Source organism: Arvicola amphibius, chromosome 1 (assembly GCF_903992535.2).
Source record: "Arvicola amphibius chromosome 1, mArvAmp1.2, whole genome shotgun sequence".
NCBI lineage: Eukaryota > Metazoa > Chordata > Mammalia > Rodentia > Cricetidae > Arvicola > Arvicola amphibius.
The window spans coordinates 148,451,188-148,471,343 of record NC_052047.1 but is presented as its reverse complement, the minus strand read 5'-3'; the positions used below and the strand labels follow the sequence as shown (position 1 = coordinate 148,471,343).

Below are 20,156 nucleotides of genomic sequence, written 5' to 3'. Positions count from 1 at the left end.
GTCCCTATGATGGGGTGGCCCCATTATTCAGCTGTGAGCTGGAGACTCCTGGGAAGGTATCCAGAGCTGTTAAGACACAGCACTCAGGGACTTCAAAGGAAATCAAGAAGTTTCCCAGAAGGATAGATAAGTGACTGTACATCCTTCCTGCTGGAAAAAAACTACATTTGTGGATTAAATGTATGTATTGAGGAGGAGGGATACACACCACACACACATACTTCATGAAAGTGTAAGCAAAAGTCAGCAAGGAAGCCGGGCGGTGGTGGCGCACGCCTTTAATCCCAGCACTCGGGAGGCAGAGGCAGGCGGATCTCTGAGTTCGAGGCCAGCCTGGTCTACAAGAGCTAGTTCTAGGACAGGCTCTAGAAACTACAGGGAAACCTTGTCTCGAAAAAAACAAAAACAAAAACAAAAGTCAGCAAGAAAATCAGGACCACTCAGGTGGAAACCTAAGGGGAGGCAGAAGCCCAGAGGCAGGTAACTGCTGTAACTTTTATACTGGGGCCTTTGCAGAACCAGGGAAACCTGAGCTTTGGTTTTTCAAAGCCTCAAAAGGAAAAGGGCACATCCCCAGTGCCCAGCCAAGATGAGAAATCTAAGGAGATCTTCTTCCAAGTCCAGTTGGGATTTCCAAAAGATATACCTCAGGGTGAGAGTCAACCAGAAATAAACTCTATCTTCCCCTCCCACAGAAGTATCTGCATGAAAATCAACTGTGATCCCATCACATGGTGAGAAAAAAAGTATCTCACCCCAATAATCTGAGATTGTAAGGTGGCTCACACATGGACCTAAAATCCAAATCCCACAGCTGAGAGATCACAAAATACTGAGTGCTGTGCACTGCTGGTAGGAAGAAGATGCCACACAACCTAAAGTAGGAGGGGTCAGCAACTCCTCTCCTAGTTTATATCCTGGAGCAACACTTGCTCACACGAATTAGAAACCCTGGACAAGAATTTCACAAAAGTACCATTTCTAGGCGCATAAAAAGGTAAAAGCCAAAGGGCTTCTCAGAAAGACCAAGAAAAATACACTGGGGTACAGTGAGAAACTCTACAACACTGAAAAAGAGCGTGTGCTCCGTGAGTTGTAAAATAACACACATCCAACCAAATCTTGATAAAAGAAAGGGGCCTCAGCAGAGAGGATGTGCAAGAGAAAAGATGTAGGAAAGCAAAAAGAGCCACATCTTTGTTTTATCTTTTTAAAAATTTATTTTATTTTTTGTGTGTTTGCCTCCATGTATGTATGTGTGCCATGTGTATGTAGTGCCATTGGAGGCCAGAAGAGGGTTCAGATGCCCTGGAACTGTCTTTAGATGGTTGTTAGCCACCATGTGGATGCTGGGAAGCAAATTGGGGTCCTCTGCAAGAGCAGCCAGTGCTCTTAACCTCGGAGTCACCTCCCCAGCTGCTGTGTTTCTATTTTAAACAAATACATGTCTCTAAAAGACTGAGATCATTTTAGCAGGAGTGAGCCTACAGGGAGAACTGAGCTAATCCCTAAGGAGAACAAAAGGAGGCTTTGATACAGGAAGATGTTTATTCCAGATTTAAGTATTATTCAGCTAAAAACCAGAGACATTTTAAAAGTTAAATACTGTTTGGACCACCACTTGGTAACTTGTTACTAGGTAGCAAGGGTCAAGGGTGTCATAGCCTGGGCCACCCTGGTTTCTTGGTCTCACAAGCTTTTAGAGTAGATGCAACTCCACCATCTCATACGACTACCCAGAAAGCAAAACTCAACTCCATCTAGCCCAGAGTGCCTCAGAGACTTCTTGCATGGACTCAAAAGTGATGGGTCACCTGGGCTGATCTGGGAAAAACTCTTCTAGGTGGGCAGTAGCTGCAACGTTCTTTGGGATCCGTGAGTCTGTGAAGAATGGCTTCATTTGCCCTTTTCACCAGAAATGCTCTTAGTCTGAGAAGCAAGTCAGCCAGAGAGAGCTGTCTAGCAGGCCAGATGCAGGTGACACGGCTTAGTTTGTGACTTTGGCCTCAAAGGGACAGCTGATGTCCCACCTGTAATTTCAGCTGACTAAACCCCTTCCCAATTACAGGAACCATGGAAATCAAGGATAAAATGAGAGAATAATAGGAACGAGGATAATAAAAAGGAAGCTGGCAAGATGGCTCAATGGGAAAAGAGTGCCACCAAGCCCGACAACCTGATCCCTGGACCCCACTTGCTAGAAGACAACCAGCTCTCATAACGTGACCTCCACATACATGCACGCACACAGAACCAGCTCTCATAACGTGACCTCCACATACATGCACACACACAGAACTAGCTCTCATAACGCGACCTCCACATACATGCATGCACACAGGAACATATGCGTTAGTATCCAGGCATCTATACTGGCTTGCCCTTGGGATCCTGAAAGGATATATCCCCAGCTGCAGCCACTAAGAACACCTCCTGTGCACATTTGCTACATTCCCTTTTAAAAGATGAGTCTTGCCCGCTTCCCACCACTCTTGTCCCCAGGGACCTGTCTCTGCCCCTTCTCTCTTCTCTTCCAATAAACCTATGTGAGCCTTGTTGCATGGGGTGTCTTCTCTTCGAGGCATTTTTAAATAAATTACAACAGTATGCATACAAATAAGAAGTGAAAGTAAAAAGAATTCAGTCAATAAAAAATTAGTGGGGTTTATTTGTCTCTTTTTGAGGAAGAGCATTTCTCTGTGTATCCCTGACTTTCCAGGAACTCGCTCTGTAGACCAAGCCTTGAACTTAGAGATCCACCTGCCTCTGCCTCCCAAGTGCTAGGATTAATGGTATGCACCACCACACCAGGCCTAATAAAAAAGTTTTTAAAAGGACTGTCAATGTATCTTAGTGGCAGAGCACTTGTCAAGGTACTAGGTTTGAACCACATTCAATATTAAAACAGTTGGGCCAGTTATGGTGGTACATTTCTTCATCTCAGGAAACAGAGGCAAGAGGATCTCTGTAAGTTTGAGACCAGCCTGGTCTATATAGTGAGCTCCAGGACAGCCAGGACTATGTAGAAAGTCCCTATCTCAAATAAATAAATAGATATTAAATAAATAAATGAGAGCTAGAGAGCTGGAGATGTAGCTCAGAAAAGCTCCCCAAGTCCTGTGTAGCACAGGGTGGTCCCCCGCTCAAGCATCTCAGGGGCTTCTTATTGCCTTAAGTCACAGCACAGCTGAGGCTCACACAATGGCTTCCAGCCCTGGCACCTGCTACCCACAGCAGCACCGCTCTCCAAAGCCTCCTGAGTGCTATGCAGTAATGAGCTTGACAGAATTCCTGGAAAGAGGCTGTGTCTACAAAGGCTGATTGACTGATCAGAAATGCAATAATGTTGAAAGGTTGAAGCATTGCAGGTCCACAGCCCAATTACAATTTTTCTCAGGCTAGCTTTCAGCCCCTAATTAGTCATTCGCTATCCACCTATGTGTCAGACCTAACATTCTGTGACTAACAGATTAAAAACATTTTGGATTATATTCTTTTTGTTCTTGGTCTTTCAAGACAGTTTCACGGTGTAGCCTTGGCTATTCTGGAACTCACTCTGTACCCCAGGATGGCCTTGAACTCAGAGGTCCGCCTGACTCTGTCTAAGCCTCCCAAACGCTGGGATTAAAGGTGTGTGCTGGGATTAAAGGTGTGTCACCACCCGGTCCTCTTGGAATGCATTAACTTAGCAGACTACCTTTCATCAACCTAAATGCTAAGAATGTCATCAGATAGCATTTGAGGTCCCACAGCTTAGATTTCTACATTGTACTTTTAGGTACCTGACATTTCCAAAGTATATGAAAACTGTCTTGATTTATGACTTTCTTTGTTACTATGAAAACTTCATAAAATTGCTTCCTCATTAGAACATGGAATTTGGTGTAACATAAATCTATGTTCTTGGGGCATTGTTGCTAATTAGGCTCCAGAATAAATTTCTATCATCTTTGAGGTTAAGAGCTGTATTCTTCCATTGATGTAAGTAAATGTCTCTTCTTTTGTAGAGATTCCAGCACTTTCAGTTAGGTCCATACTTAACTCTTTAAAGACAGGGTCTCCTGTAGTCCAGGCTGGTTGATGTAGCCAATGATGACCTGAACATTTGATCGAGTTTGCAAGGCTGTTTTTTTGATCAACATGTCTCCCCTTAGGATGCCACTGTGCAGGGGGCCCTCCTCTCTTCTTGCTCAGCCCCACTGTGACAATAGTTCAAGGGCTTGCTCCTCTTGAACACTCTTACTCACTAGATAATCCTGAGCCCACAGATCCTTGTACTTAGAGTCTGCTCTCCACGGGACTCCCATGGTAGCTCCTCCTACCTTTCACACAGCCACTAGTACGATTTTCCCAGAAGTACAGGCATAACTTTATGATATTTCATGAGTTATTTCATTTGATCTCTTCCAGCAATTACATAAGGATAACCTCAATGCCCCTATAGACACATGACATACTTTAAAAATCCTATGTAAAATATAAGGACTAATCCCAGCACTCAGTAAGCAGAGGCCAGGGAATCTCTGAGTGTGCGGCAGCCTGGTCTACAGAGAAAGTTCCAGGATTGCCAGGATTACACAGAGAAACCTTGTCTTGAAAAACAAACAAGCAAACAAATCTAGACTGCTAAATCAAGTGTGTTGGTCCATGTCTGTATTCCCACAATATAGGAGGCTGAGATAAGGGAATTAGGAGGTCAGATCATCCTCAGTTACATATTGAATTGGAGGCCAGCAGAGACCCTGTCTCAAGAGGAAAGAAATTTGGTTCTGACATGTTAAATAAAAATTACAAGAGGCCACTGCTTTGAACTAAACTCCTGAATTGAGTCTCAAAAAAAAAAAGGACCTTGGAATTAGCATAGAGTGGGGAACCCTGATGGCTCCTTGGCCTTGAGAGGGAGGGAGGGGAGGTATGGGTGGAGGGAAGGGGAGGGAAGGGGGAGAAGGAGGGGCGGGAAGGGGGAGGAGGAGCGGAGGGAGGGGGAGGAGGAGGGAAGGAGATGGAAATTTTTAAATATAAAAAAAAAATAAACCATGAAAAAAAAAAAGACTACTGACTAAAATTCAAAATGGAATCACTCATACTGAGGTCCCATTAAGCTAAAACTAAGCTGTGGACCCCAATCTTCAGAGCAATCAGGATTAGAGAGCCAAATTTTGCAAACAGACCAGCTTTCCATAGGAATAACACCGAGGTTCCCTTGGCCTTCCTCCAGAAATCATTGATGACCAATCATTTATTTTTCTACTGTTCTGTCCCAAGGTCCTACCTCACAAGGAAAACTGAAAGTGACCAGTTTACCTTTTGGTTTTTGTTTCTTCTATCTTCAGCCATTTTTCTGTCTATAAAACCAATTTTCCCAGCCTGGCTCATTGAAACATTTATTTTATTTTGTAGAATGCTGTTAGTTCTTCAATCAAAAATAAAGCTAATTAAGCATCTTAAACTGACTGTTGTAATTTTGTCCCCTAAGAGCTTCTACCTAGTAAAACTGAGTCTATCATAAACACACACACACAAACAATAGTACCAACACAGAAACAGCCAGTTCCATTGGGGTGTTTTAGGAAGCTCACGTTGACCTCAAATCCCAATATCTACTGAACATGGATGGCCAACAGGCAGGAGAGAACCTGCCATTGTTAAATTTTTACATTTAATCTCTTTTTCTTGAGTAAAGAATGAATTGCTAGCCCAGAGGTAGTGGCATACACCTTTAATCCCCGCACTTGTGAGTCAGAGACAGGTGGATCTCTGCAAATTCTGGGCCAGCCTGATCTACAGAGTGAGTTCCAGGGCTATACAGAGAAACTCTGTCTCGAAGGAAAGAAGGAAGGAAGGAAGGAAGGAAGGAAGGAAGGAAGGAAGGAAGGAAGGAAGGAAGGAAGGAAGGAAGGGAGGGAAAAAATTGCTAGCCAGATGTGGTGATGCAGTACTGTAATCCCAGCTATTCTAAGGCTGAAGCAAGTGGACCACACGTTCAGAGTCTTTGGGGCTATATACAATGAGTTCAAGACGAGCCTGGGCAAGTTACCAAGATCTTCCTTGTCTCAAAATAAAAAGAGAAATGAGATAGTAGGTACACACCTGTAATCCCAGCACTTAGGAGGTGGAAGCATGAGAACCAAGAGTTAAAGGTTGGAATGGAGAAACAGTTCAGCAGTTAAGAATTTTTGTGTACTTGCAGCCAGGCGGTGGTGGCGCACGCCTTTAATCCCAGCACTCGGGAGGCAGAGGCAGGCGGATCTCTGTGAGTTCGAGGCCAGCCTGGTCTACAAGAGCTAGTTCCAGGACAGGCTCTAAAAAAGCTGCAGAGAAACCCTGTCTCGAAAAACCAAAAAAAGAAAAAAAGAATTTTTGTGTACTTGCAAAGGATCAGGGACCAATTTCCAGCACCCACATGACAGCTTGCAACCATCTATAATTCTAGTTTCAGATGTTATGATGTCCTCTTCTGGCTTCCATGGGCACTGCATGTACAGAATTTGCAAACACATGCAAGCAAAATACTCATCTATATAAAAAAAATTAAAAATAAAAACAAAAGAACTCAAGGTCATAAAAGGCTACATATTGAGTTGGAGACCAGCCCAAGCTACATGAGACCCTGACTCCAATAAATTAATCAATCAATTAATTAATTAATTAAAGTAAGATAATAAGAAGGCTAGGGATGTAGCTCAGTACTAGAAAGCTTGCCTGGTATACACAAGGCCTTGGGGCTCAAGTCTCAGCATCACAACAAAAGTAAAGGAGTTTGACCTACTGCTATTCAGAAAACTAACAAATGATTAGTAAAGATGGGAGGTCAAGACCATCTACAACTCAAGCAATGATGTAATCATAGCTGAAGGATTCTCCTCACAAGGCACTTCCATTTACCTTCATCCCCCTTGGCTTATGGGGAGAAATGAGCTATTGAACTTCTCAGTGGCCCCTTGCACATGCTGAATTAGCACCTCTGCCTCACTGTATAACTATGGCACACCTAGGTGCATCTCTCTGCGTTGATTCTAGTTGTAGCTCACTGAGTTATTTAGATGTTTAGATGCCTTTTCATCAAATTTGGAAAGTTTCTGGCTATTATTTCTTCAAACAGTCTGACCTTCTCTTTTCTTTCTAGAATTCCCGCCACATGTGTTGACTCACTGACCTTCTGGTGGTGTTCTGCTTGCCTCTGAGATCTTGCTCCTTCCCCTTCACTGATCTTTCTTTCTGATCCTCAGCCGGATGTGCTCCACCTGCCTGCTCTAAGGTTTGCTGGTTCTTGCACCTTCCTGCTCTGCTGCTGATCCCTCCAGTGGAAGTCTCAGCCCCAGAACATCTATGTGGTTCTCTTTTGTCCATCTAACATATGCCAATGTTCTCTTTGCAAAGAAGGTTGTTTTTTGTTTTCATAGTTTCCTTTAGTTCTTTAGATTTATTTGAAATGGAGCATTTAAGACTTTGTCTGGACAGTGGTTCTTAACCTGTGGGTCACAACCCCTTTAAGAGGTCATATATCAGATATACTGCACATCAGATATTTACATTACGATTCATAACAGTAGCAAAATTACAGTTATGAAGTAGCAAAGAAATAATGTTATGGTTGGGGAGGGTTACACAACCTGAGGGACTGTATTGAGAGGTCACAGTATTCAGAAGGTTGAGAACCACTGGTCTACTGGTCTACAGTCTACTACCTGGGTGTCCTTGGGGACACTTTCAATTAATGGGTTCTTTCTTTTGTGTATGCCTCATAACTTTTCATTGAAAACATGAATACATATTTCAGTCATTTTTCTTGGATAAATACGTCTCAGTTGTTGCACACTTCTGATTAATCGCCAGAGCTCTAAACGGAATGATTTTTGGCTACATTCACCATTCTTACTCTGTCATTCCTCAGAGAACAATACCTTATGTGGCATTTAGAAAAATGATTTCCTGTGGGGCATAATGGCGCACACCTTTAGTCCCAGCATGCAGGAAGCAGAGGCAGGTGGATCTCTGTGAGTTCAAGGCCAGCCTGGTCTACAAAGAGTGCCAGGACAACCAGAGCTACAGAGAAACCCTGTACTGAATAAAAAAGGGGGGAGAAATTGTCTCCAGAACAAAGTTTCAGAGAAGACATATAAGAAAGCAAAACTCACCAAGCAGTGGTGGCGCACGCCTTTAATCCCAGCACTCCGGAGGCAGAGGCAGGCGGATCTCTGAGTTTGAGGCCAGCCTGGTCTACAAGAGCTAGTTCTAGGACAGGCTCCAAAAGCTACAGAGAAACCTTGTCTTGAAAAACCAAAAAAAAAAAAAAGAAAGAAAGCAAAACTCTAATAGTAAATAATTTGTACTTAATATTAAACTCCAAGTACTATTACAAAGTAATAGTCTTTTCAACTTGGTGCAGTAGCATATGTCTTTAATCTCAGCACTTGGGAGGTTGAGGCAGGTGGATCTCAAGGCAGGTGGAGTTCAAGGCCAGCCAAGTCTACATAGTGAGTACCAGGACAGCCAGTGCTCAGTGCTATGTAGAGAAACACTATCTCAAATAAACAGAGAGGGGCTGGAGAAATGGCTCAGTGGTTAAGAGCACTGGCTGCTCTTACAGAGGACCAGGGTTTAATTTCCAGCAACCACATGGTGGCTCACAACTGTCTGTAGTTCAGCTAGTGATTTGACACCATTATGCAGACATAAATGCAGGCAAAACACCAATGCACATCAAATAAAAACAAATAAATCATTAAAAAGAGTATATTTAAAAGAGAGAGAGAAAGAAGGAATATTCTCTATTTAAAAAATAAAAATTTAAAAAACTGAGTTGATTATTTAAAAATTAAAATGTACTGGGGATACAGCTCAGTAGTGGAATGCTTGCTTAGTTAGATTGCTTAGGAAGCAAAAGGTCTTGGGTTCACTCTCCACCACCTCAAAAACCAAAACTAAACTAAAGCACACTGGAAAGAAGCTGGAAGTGCAAAGTTATAATCCCAGCATCTGGAAGACATTCAGTGCAGCATTCCAGACTAACCAAGACAGAGGTGGTGTGGATTTTCTATGCAGTCTATTTATAGGAAAGTTTCATAGGTCTTGTTCTGTAGTAATAAAACTGGAGTGACAGTTTGATCAGGGCACAGGAGCTAATTTTAAAGGCCATATCACATGACCCCAAAGAGATTGCATATAGAACAACTATCTTCTGATGGACATTTCTGCTGTAAGAACAGTCATCTGAATACCTTTACACACTCATTTGATCCACTATGCTTCAGGTTGCACTCCTCAAATTAGATTGCTATTTTATATTTTTAAGTTTTAATCTCTGCACTGCCTTCTATCTAAATGTCCTGTCCTGTGATATAGAACATCCCTCTCTAAGAAGAAAATGTGTCACTTAGTGACGTCACCCCTAGGTATTTGAGAAGGAATTCAATCCAGGTCCCACCTTGGATGTTAAAATCTTCAAAAGCTTAAGTTTCTTATAATAAAATGGCATATGTGCATGTAACCCACACTCCCTCTTGTAGCCTTCATCTCTAGATTACTTATAAAGCCTGTGGCAACATCAATGCCATAAAAATAGCTACTGTACTGTATTGCTTAGAGAATAATGTCAAAGAAAAAACCTGTCTGAACCTACAGATGTGGGGCCTAAAATATGAAAGGCCAACTATATTCTCACATATTTTCTAAAATAAATTTATTTGTATGTGTGTGAATCTGTTTGTCTCTATGTGCATTGTGTGTGCAGTGCCTGAGGAAGCCAGAAGAGGACATGAGATTCTTTAGAACTAGAGTTACAATCATTTGTGAGCCACCCAACGTGGGCAAGCCTCTCAAGAGCAGAAATGCTCTTAACTGAGCCATTTCTCAAGACAACCCCTCCCCACACACAATTTTGTTGTTGTTTTGATAAGACAGAGTTTCACTGTTTAGCTCTGTCTAAACTGGAACTCACTACATAGAGCAGGTCTCAAATTCAGAGACCCATCTGTCTATGCCTCTGCCCACCCGTGCTGGGTTTACTGAAAAAAGTGGTAATTTGTGTCCTGGCAGTGAGGAGCAGAACACCCAAGAGACTTTATCAGACTACTTAGAACAGTGGGTAATTGGTAAATTATTTATGGAATTTTACATTTAATGTTTTTTGGAAACAGGTTAACCACAGATAACTGAAGCAGTCAAAAACAAAACCTTGGGTAGGAAAAGTAATTCAAATAGATCCATGATCTAAATGCAACATCTAAAACCACAAACTCTTACAAGGAAATAGGCTAAATGTCACCTGTCAATGATTTTTTTCCTTTTTTTTTTCAAGACAGGGTCTCTCTGGAGATCTGGAGCTCACTCTGAGTACAATACCTTCCCAAGCAACTTCTGGTACTTCCTCTGCAATTGCATGGTTTTTGGGGGGTTTTTTGTTTTTCGAGACAAGGTTTCTCTGTAGCTTTGGTGCCTGTGTTCTGGAACTAGCTCTTGTAGACCAAGCTGGCCTCGAACTCACAGAGATCCACCTGCCTCTGCTAGGATTACAGGTGTGCGCTATCACCGTCTGGCTGCAATTGCATGTTTTCCTCATAATTCAAGGACCCCTGGCCCAGATGAAATTAGGTCTTAGCTTCTGAATCTGGCTGCTAAACAGATCCATGATTCATAGCCATTCTGACTCAAATAGGGTGGTCTGACAGTCCTTGTGCCCCGGATAGAAACACTATTGTGTAGTTTCCTCTCCAGTTCCCTACCAGATGCTGAATCCTTGCACTGGATTTGATTTATCTACTTATGGCTTCATGTCCTATAAAATAGGTAGAACTTGAATACAAAGTAAGTAGAACTTGGACTCTGTGTAGCTGTCAAGAGTTTGTCTAACCAATGATTGGCTGCAAAATTCCTGTCAGTGACTCAGCAGGGCTAGAATTTGGATCCGGGTCTTCTAAGTCTAAGCCTGGCCTTCCACTTACTATTTCATATACAGTTTTTTTTTTTCCCACAAAGAAAAAGAGAATGTGGAACTTAAGAATTCTTACTTTTTGGTCAGTAAGGCTTGGTTACCAAGAAGTCCTGGCCCTGGAATCCAGCTTGCCTTCAATTCCTTTATCTGACATGGAGATAACTTGGCCTCTCCTGGACCTTCCAATAGAGCTTTACAAGAAGAAGAAAAAAGAAAGAAAAACCACATGGTGGCAAGCAAGCACATGAAAAAATGTTCCACATTATGATAGTCATTAGGGAAATCTAAATTGAAAGCATGATGAGATACAGTATTATTACAGTATTATATATATATATATATATATCTTAAACTATATATTTTTTTAGTGGAAAAATGGAAAAGATTGGTGATTTCCAATGCTAGGGAAGGTAGAAAGTGACTGGAACTTTCTATTACTGATGGGAATATAAAACAGAGCAAGCACCTTGGAAGGGTTTAACAGTTACCTGTGATCTAATCACTCCACTCCTAGGCAAAGGAATACATGCCCAGAAAAAAAAAAGACTTGAACAGATGCATGGAGATGTAGCTCAGTTTGTAGAATGCTTGACCAGCACACACACGCAGGCACGCATGTACACACACACAGACATACACACACACACACAAAACAGTAAAAATTCAAGTTTTAGAGCTGGGCATAGCTCACCAGTGGAGCACTTGCCAAATCAAACTTATACACAAATGATCACTGAGATGACCAGCAACAAGTAAGGGATAAACGTGTGCTGTGTATGTAAGACAAGAGTGCTTGGCAGTAAAAATGAATGAATTACTGATACATGCAACAACATGGACATGTCTTATTGATTATATTGAGTGAAAGGACACAAAGTGGAAACGATCTTGCAACAGTCTACCTACGGAAAAGTCCAGAAATACGCAAACCAACCTCCAGGAATGGAAAGCAGTTTTGTGGTTACTTGGGAGTGGAGGAACGAGAGAGATATTTCAACAGCTAAAAGCACTATTTTTCCAGAAGACCCAAGTTTGGTTCCCAACACCATGCTGGTGGTTCACAACCACCTGTAAATCCAGCTCCAAGGTGATCTGATTCCTCTGGCTTCCTTGTGTACCTGTATAAACATGCACGCACATGTGCTCAAACACATACATATACACGTGCACACACACATGCATACAATTAAAATAAAATAAATCTTAAATAAACCAGGACAGGGTTGGCCATGGTAGTCCATGCATGCCTGTAAATTCCAACACTCCTGAGGCTGAGACAGGATTACTGCAAGTCAAGGCCAGCTAGGGTTATATAGTAAGTCCAGGCAACGGAGTAAAACACTACCTCAAAAAATAAATAAATAAATAAATAAAAATCTAACAGGAATATCCTTAAGAAAATTTAAGGGTTGGCTTAATTTATTCGATTTATAGGAGTAATTAAAATATTAAGGGATTTTTAATCATGCAATTGGAAAAAATAATAAAATAATTAAGGGAAGGTGACTATAATTTATAAATTCAATTTAAAATTTTCAAGTAAGTTTAATGAATTATTCAAAGGAGACCAATATTAATCAAAAGGCCCTTCAAAGTGATTGCTAAATTTTTCTAAACTCATAAATAAAATGGAAAGTTTCAGAGGTTACACGTAAAGAATTAAACTTAAAAGTCCTTAAAAGGAAGAACTAGATTTTTTTTAAAAGATTTATTTATTTGTTATATACAGCATGTTTTCCTGCACATCAGAAGAGGGCATCAGATCTCATTACAGATGGTTGTGAGCCACCATGTGGTTGCCGGGAATTGAACTCAGGACCTTTGGAAGAGCAGGCAATGCTCTTAACCTCTGAGCCATCTCTCCAGCCCCAGAACTAGATTTTTTAATTTTCAATTTTAACAAATCAAAACTCAGACTTTAATCCCTTTAACCCCAGCACTCAGAGGTAGATGCAGGCGAATGGATTTCTGTGAGTTTGAGGACAGCCAAAGCTACATAAGACCTTGTCTCATATAAATAAATAAATTAAATAAAAACAAACAACAAAGACTTAGCACGGTGGTGGTGGCACAGGCCTTTAATCCCAGAACTTGGGAGGCAGTGGCAGGGGGATCTCTGTGAGTTCGAGGCCAGCCTGGTCTACGGAGCAAGTTCCAGGACAGGCTCCACAGCTACTGGGAAACCGTGTCTTGAAAAAACAAAAAAAACAACCAACAAAATCTTTTCAACCAAAGTAAGTTGAATGTCTTTGGCATTGCTCAAAGCTCCTTGAGTCAGGGTAGGGGTTATACCTACAACCTCACCCAAACATGCCACTCGCCTGTCCCCCGCCCCCAAACTCACTGAGGCTTTCAGAATCTCTGTTCTCTTACTCATGAAAGGAATGCCTCTCAAAATAAATACTGTATTTAGAGATTTATTATTAATAAATTTCTTATCAATGGATAGCACATCAATAGGAAAAAACACTCCGAAGTATAAAGTGTGTGCACATGTAAGAGTGACAGCCTGATCTTCTTATAGCTCCTGCAGGTGAAACAGACCCGAGGCTGACCAGTGACAGGCGGGAGAAAGGAGACTTAAGCATGACTCAGCACAGCCAGCTCATGGAATTTTCCCTGAAACCTCAGCCTGCGATGTCATATTGCATGTCGGGCAGGAGAGGAGCTGCTACCGGAGTCTGCCCTACCGCACACACACATGGATGGAGCAATGTATCTCCAGCAGCCTTGCCATATCCCGGCCTGGCCCCCAGCCCTGGTGGCAAACTAGGACAAGGAGTAACATACAAGCTGCAGGCTGAGGTGGATAGGAAGATGAGTTTTGCCTTCTGGTGGGATATTTAATCACAACAGCCCACACCCACCTCCCTCTGAGAGCCCCAGGAGAAAGCTACAGAGCAGGGAGGCCCCAAATAAGATGACAGAGTCTTGGTTACAGTAACTAAGGAAAGCTCTGGGGAAGTAACAGAGCCCTGGGAACTGATGAGAAGAACAAGATTTGACAAACCAAATGACCTGGGAGTAGACCCTTCTTGGTGACTAATTTTCTCTTCTAACTGATGGATTTGTCATCCGTAAATGATGACAGCCAAAAAAAAAAAATCGGTCTCCTGAATTTGGCTCATGAACCTTCTCTAGGCTTCATTTTCTTCCACATCAGGCCACAAACTAAGAATTAGTAGCTGGGTGGTGATGGCGGCTCGCGAACTCTGTGAGCTCAAGGCTAGCCTGGTCTACAAAGTGAGTTCTAGGACGGTCAGGGCTACACAGCACAGTGAAACACTGTCTCGAAAAAAAATTAGTGTACAGAGCCAGAAAGAGAAGATGATGAAAACCATGGCAGAGTGCCACATGTCCACAGAACAGACCATTTCCAATAGGTACCCATCGGCCTTTCTCCGTGGACTTTCTAAGAAGACTGTGGTAGAACCGAAACTACTGACCCAAGGTGCAGGACAAGAGGAATACGGACGTAAAGTGACCAGTTCTAGGCTGGAGAGATGGATGGCTCAGCAGCTGACAGCACTGGCTGCTCTTCCAGAGGACTCAGGTCTGGGTCCCAGCACCCACACAACCACCTGTAACTCTAGTTCCAGAGGGATATAGCACCTTCTGGCCTCCTTGGGTACTGCATGCCTGTGGTACACAGACAAACACCCAAACACGTAAAATCTTGAAAGAGAGAAGGGCACCCTCAAAAAATGTTTTGTACAACGAGTAGAAAACCAACAAAAATCCCTGTTCAAAAGAATCTCTACCCCATGATGGACATGAGCATTGGAGAAAGCTGAGTAACAAAGTCCCCAGGGCCCCTAGCTACGAAACAGGAGAGCAGTGCACCTGCCTTCCGAGGGAGGGAAAGAATATCTCCTCTGGCAAACCAGAGGGAGGCAGGACTGGACAAGGATGTGGGGCTCAACCCTGTGCCTTAGAATTCAGGCTGAGCAGATGCACCTGCAGCTCCCATCTACCTGCAACCTAGAGAAAGTCTCAAGGGAGACACTTTAAGAGTAGCAGGCCTGCTGGACATGGTGGTACATGCCTTTTTGGGAGGCAGGGGCATGCAGATCTCTGAGTTCAAGGCCAGCCTGCTTTGCAGAGCCAACTTCAGACCAGCCAGAGCTACAAAGAAAAGCCCTGTCTAAAATAGAGTGGCAGGTGAAAGAGGACAACGCTCAGTGCTGCTAAGCACTACGTGGGAGAAAAGGGACAATTCTGCCTTTACCCCTTGTCCTTGTGATGGCTAGACATCAGAGAAGTGGGCCAAGTGTCTGTCACTACAGCTGAGAAAGACACCTCTCATGTGGCAGCTGATACATCTCTGGACTCAGTCAGCAGCCAGAGTTCTCAACCACTGAATGCCACCACAATGCCTGTCTCTAAGTTAGGATCTTCTCAAAGGCTGCACAGAAGGGAGCTTCCTGTAGGGTCAGCGCCACCATCCCCAGACCAGCTTCCCAAGCCACACCCTTCCAGAAAAAGGGCCTCCTGCTGCAGCTGGCCAGCTGCCAACTGGAGCTTGCAGGGAACCAGATGTTACCTTCCTGGGAAAACCCAGAAAAAATTCAGAGATCAAGATGAAGTGGAGATTTTCTGAAAGCCAGGAGTCTGGGCTTTCGTACTCACTGAACTTGAAAGGTGGAGTGTGCACACTAGGACAACATGTCTTAAGAACCCCCATGCAGTGGGATGATGGCCTGGGCTCAGGCTCAGAACTCACCCTCGGTGCTGTCGGCTCTCCAGAAGGCAGATGCTAGCTGAAGTAAAAGGGGGAAAAAAAGAGTTATCTCATTTCTCCAGACACTCCGCAGAGAACCTAGGAATGTCAGGAACACTGGGAACTCACAGAACTGCTTGTCCTATAAGGGCTACCTGCACCCCACACCTTGCTGCTCTGCCGCCCAGTCACCTATAAAAGGTAGGGCAATATCAGTAACTGCTGAGACAGGAGCGTTGAGCCTGTGATTTTTCTGCCTCAGACTGGAGTTACACATAGGCCTGTACAGAGGCAGAAGAAATCACAAATTCAAAGCTCCTGTCTCAAAATAAAAAGTAAAAAGGGGGCTGGAAACATGGCTTAGTGGGTCTGGGTTCAGGTCCCACAGGCACACGTCAGCTCACAACCTTCTGTAACTCCAGTTCCAGGGGATATGTACCTCTGTACTGCAAGGCACTAAGCACACACAGGGTACATATACATACATTCATACATGCAGGCAAAACACCCATACACATAAAATAAAAAATATAAACAAGACTGGGTTATAGCTCAGTGATACGGCACTTGCCTAGCATATATGGGATCCTTGGCTCAATCCCCAGCACTAAAAGAGGAAAAAGGAATGCTCTGACGAGGGTCAACATGCAACGAGCATTTAAGTAAAACCCTTGTCTGGAACCACTATGAAAGAACAAAAACTCACAGTTTCTATTTCCTCCAGAGTGATTTTTTCCCCTCCCTCCTCCATGCAGCTCCAGACGCACTTTCTCCAGGCAGCTGTGTCTAATCCAAGTGCTACCTGCGCTCCTGATTCTCTGATGCTGGTCTATCTCACTGTGCAACTTGACACTAATGAAGCACAGGCCTACGTGACCTACCATGCATCTTCTGTTTCCACCACCCCCAACTCTTTCCTCTAATCCTCTTATGCTGAGGTCCCTCTTTGCCATACCTAGAGCACACCCTACTGTTTAAAAGCCCCCACCTCAGGAATGCACAGGGACTGTGCAGCCGCTTTGGAGACTCTGTAAAGTACTTCTTTTCCAAAGGCCACTTGTGGGCAGTTCAAGCTACTGGCCAATAAACAGCAAATGGGAGCCACAGACCAGGAAGCCACTTGTCCACAAAAAAACAGTTGCCATGATAGATAAATTAGAATAAAATAGAATGTTTGGGACATTTCATTCAATAAAACATTTACTGAGTACTGCCTTGCATAAAGACTCAAGCCAAAAGGCACAGGCTCTGCCCAAAAAGTGCCAATAAATTGTTACAGACCAATTTAAGAAGGCAAAAGAGGGATAAAACAAGAGGTAGCCAGCAGGACCTGAGCCCAGGACTAGTTCCAACCATGCCATTCCTACTTGTATGACTTTGAATGAATTAGGTCACCTCTCTGTATGCAAAGTCCCTATCACAGAGAGACAGCATACACATACACACCAATACATACATGTACTGTGTAGCATTGGCTTTCCTGAAACTCTGTAGACCAGGCTGGCTTTGAACTCACAGAGATCTGCCTATCAGGCATGTGCCTTTTAAAATTAATATCATCATCATATTAAAATAGAAAGCCATCTCTGACTGAATAGATTTGGCAAGCTTAATTCAGGAAAGCCCCTTGTCTTGAAGACTAGTTTAATTTTGACAGAACAAGAGGAAAAGCCCTGGAAAAAAAACAAGGTCACTAGAAATAAGAGCCAAAGGCATACTTTAAAGAGGGCTTAAGGAAAAAGGGAATAGTTTCAAAGGGGGCTAAAGAAGTATGGTGTTTGTGTTCTAACAAATAAAGCATGCTAAAAATCCTAAAGATCAGCATGCTGAGCTAGCCACACTAGTTATCCTAGAGGCCAGGATATGGTGGCAGCTCACACCTTTAATCTCAACACTAGGGAGACAGAGAGGCAGTTGGATCTCTGTGAGTTCAAGGCCAACCTGGGCTACAGACATCGGAAGTGTCTAAAAGAGAAAAATGTGGTGGCTCACACCTTTAATCCCAGCATTAGGGAGGTGGAGATAGGAGGTGATATGGCTGGTGGGGGGTAGAGAGGAACATATGCAGGATCAAGTCTGAGGTGTCATAGAAACGGCATTCAGTCTGAAGATTCTTAGAGAAGGCATTCAGTCTGAGGACTTGTAGAGACACGATACCCCATTCAGTCTGAGGATTTCGTAACAGTAAGAAGTAGTGGCTGGCTGTTCTGTTTCTCTGATCTTTCAGCTTTCACCCTCTAATATCTAACTCTCGGTTTTTATTTTTAAGACCAATTAGTAACTGCACTTCAAAGAAGGTCAAGCGGTCTTGAGGTCAATGGTAAAATAGCATTAGTCTTGTTTTGTTGAGGAGTGCAAAGAGGAGATAGGGTCTCACTATGCAGCTGAGGCTGGCCTGGGACTCACTATGAGACTCAGGCTGGTCTGTCTCACCTCCTGAGTGTTGGAACTGCAGGTATAAGCCATCATGTCCAGCCACTTCAAAAGCCAAGCTGAGGCAAACTTCCCACTCAACAAGAACAAATGGTTTATTCTCTTTGCCAATTTCCCAGCTCCCACTTGCAGGCCTTCCTCCATGGCAGGCAGCCACAGGCTCAGGTGAGATCCCAGTGAATGAGCAGGTAAGTTCTGCACAGGATGCTTCTGGACAAGAAATCAGCCCCAAGGCACTTTCTCCACATAACTACCTCTAACCTTCAGGGCAGTCTGTGCTTCAGAGTTGCAGACACTGGTTATATCTCACTATAAAACTCAGCACTAACAGAGGGGCAGCCAGGCACTTCTAGAACACAAAAGAAGGGGCCCATTCAAAAGAGGTAAGATGCTACCAGAAGCAACAAAAGAGAAGACCCACAAAGGCATCTGGCTCAGGCAGAAGTGTTCCAGAGAGATGAAACTCCCTCTCAAATTTACTGACTTTCTCCTAATGATTCTGGCCACTGCCACTGCCCTAAACCGACTTCTGTCTTCCTGGGCTTCCGCCCCACTACTCTCCTTGGTTTTCACCATGAGCCATTCCAATGTATCCAAAATCTTTATTAAGCACCTTTTTGTTCCCAGGACAGTGTTGGGGACTGTAAAGACACATAGTGGAAACGTGGAATTTGGGAGGACGTGCACCCAGCACATCACTTGGGGTACTGAAAGAGAAAAAGATGAACTGGAAATGCACCAATAGTGCCAACACTTGGGGAGTAGAGAGGCAGAAGGATCAGGAGAGTTCAAGGCGAGCCTCAGTTACATAAAAACTAATCTAAAAAACAAACTCCTGCATGGTGGTGCATGTCTTTTTTTTTCTGAAAGAGCAGTGTGAGATTATAACTACATCTCTCCCTTCCATTTCTTCCCTCCAAACCTTCCCATGTACCCTCCTCCTCTCCTCAAATTCATGGTCTCTTTTCTCATTAACTGTTATTGCATGCATATATGTATACACCTATACATACATATTCCTAAATAAAACCTACTCACTCTGTATGACGTTACTTGTATGTATGTTTTCACGGCTGATTATTTTGACCTGAAAAACCAATTGGTGTGCTCTTCCCTGGGGAAGACCATCTCTCCCACTCCCAGATTTCCTGAGCTGCATATAGCTCTTTGTGTAAGGTTGAGGCCTTATTGGCTCCCCTACTCCCCTTTTCTTTGTTATGTGTATTCATGTCACCCTTATTCAAATCCCATTTGGACAGTTATGTTGGTGAGACTTTTATTTGTTTGTTTTTAGAGACAGGATTTCTCTGTGTAACAGCCCTCTGTCCTGAAACTCAGTTTGTAGATTAAGCTGGCCTCAAACTCACAGAGATCCACCTACCTCTGCCTTCCAAGTGTTGGGATTAAAGGCTTACACTTACATTACCATGCCTGGCTTGTTGCTGAGATTTTTATGGTGTAGTGTCTGATTTTATGGTGTAGGATACATAGTCTCACAGCAAACTCTCTGATCCTCTCTCTGGCTCTTACAATCTTTCCACCCCCTCTTCCACAATGTTCCCAGAGCCTTAGTTGCAAGAATGTGTTGTAGAAGTATCTATTGGGACTGGGTGTGGAACCCCTTTAATCCCAGTGCTCTGGAGACAGAGGCAGGCCTATCTCTGAGTTTGAGGCCAGCCTGGTTTACAGAGTGAGTTTCAGGACAGCCAGCACAACACAAAGAAACCCTGTCTTGAAGAAAAATTAATTACAAAAAATTAAAGACCTAGAGTTATAACTGCTGGCATGTGGTTGTAACCCCAGCACTTGGGAGGAACAGGCAAGAGAATCATGAGCTGGAAGGTAGCCCTGGCTACACTGAAAGATCCTATCTCCCCCCAAAAAAATAATAATTTGAGAATGAACAGTGAATAGGGAAACCAACAAGCTTCAGTTGCAAGTTGGTAGAAGGCTCTGCATGTCTGCCCCCAGCATGAGCATTTGCATCATATACAGGGGAAGGGTGAAAAGCAGGAGGCTAGCCAGGACTGCTGGAGGCAGTGGGTGAGGGAGCAACTGGAAGGCACATGG

The 20,156-nt window shown here is 43.4% G+C and overlaps 1 protein-coding gene across 3 annotated transcripts in view; it reads right to left on the bottom strand.

Moving 5' to 3' along the window:
• Pc (pyruvate carboxylase) overlaps positions 1 to 20,156 on the bottom strand; it is a 94,178-nt gene that overhangs the window by 72,587 nt on the left and 1,435 nt on the right. Inside the window, exons 2-3 of one of the 3 annotated variants that reach the window (XM_038334462.2) lie at positions 15,657 to 15,693; positions 11,010 to 11,124 (exon numbers count right to left, since the gene is read on the bottom strand). The exons of 1 other annotated variant lie outside the window; for it this stretch is intronic. The gene's annotated coding sequence lies outside the window, so the exon portion shown is untranslated. The remainder of the gene's footprint in view (positions 1 to 11,009; positions 11,125 to 15,656; positions 15,694 to 20,156) is intronic. One more of the 3 variants, XM_038334451.2, reaches the window with a different exon arrangement.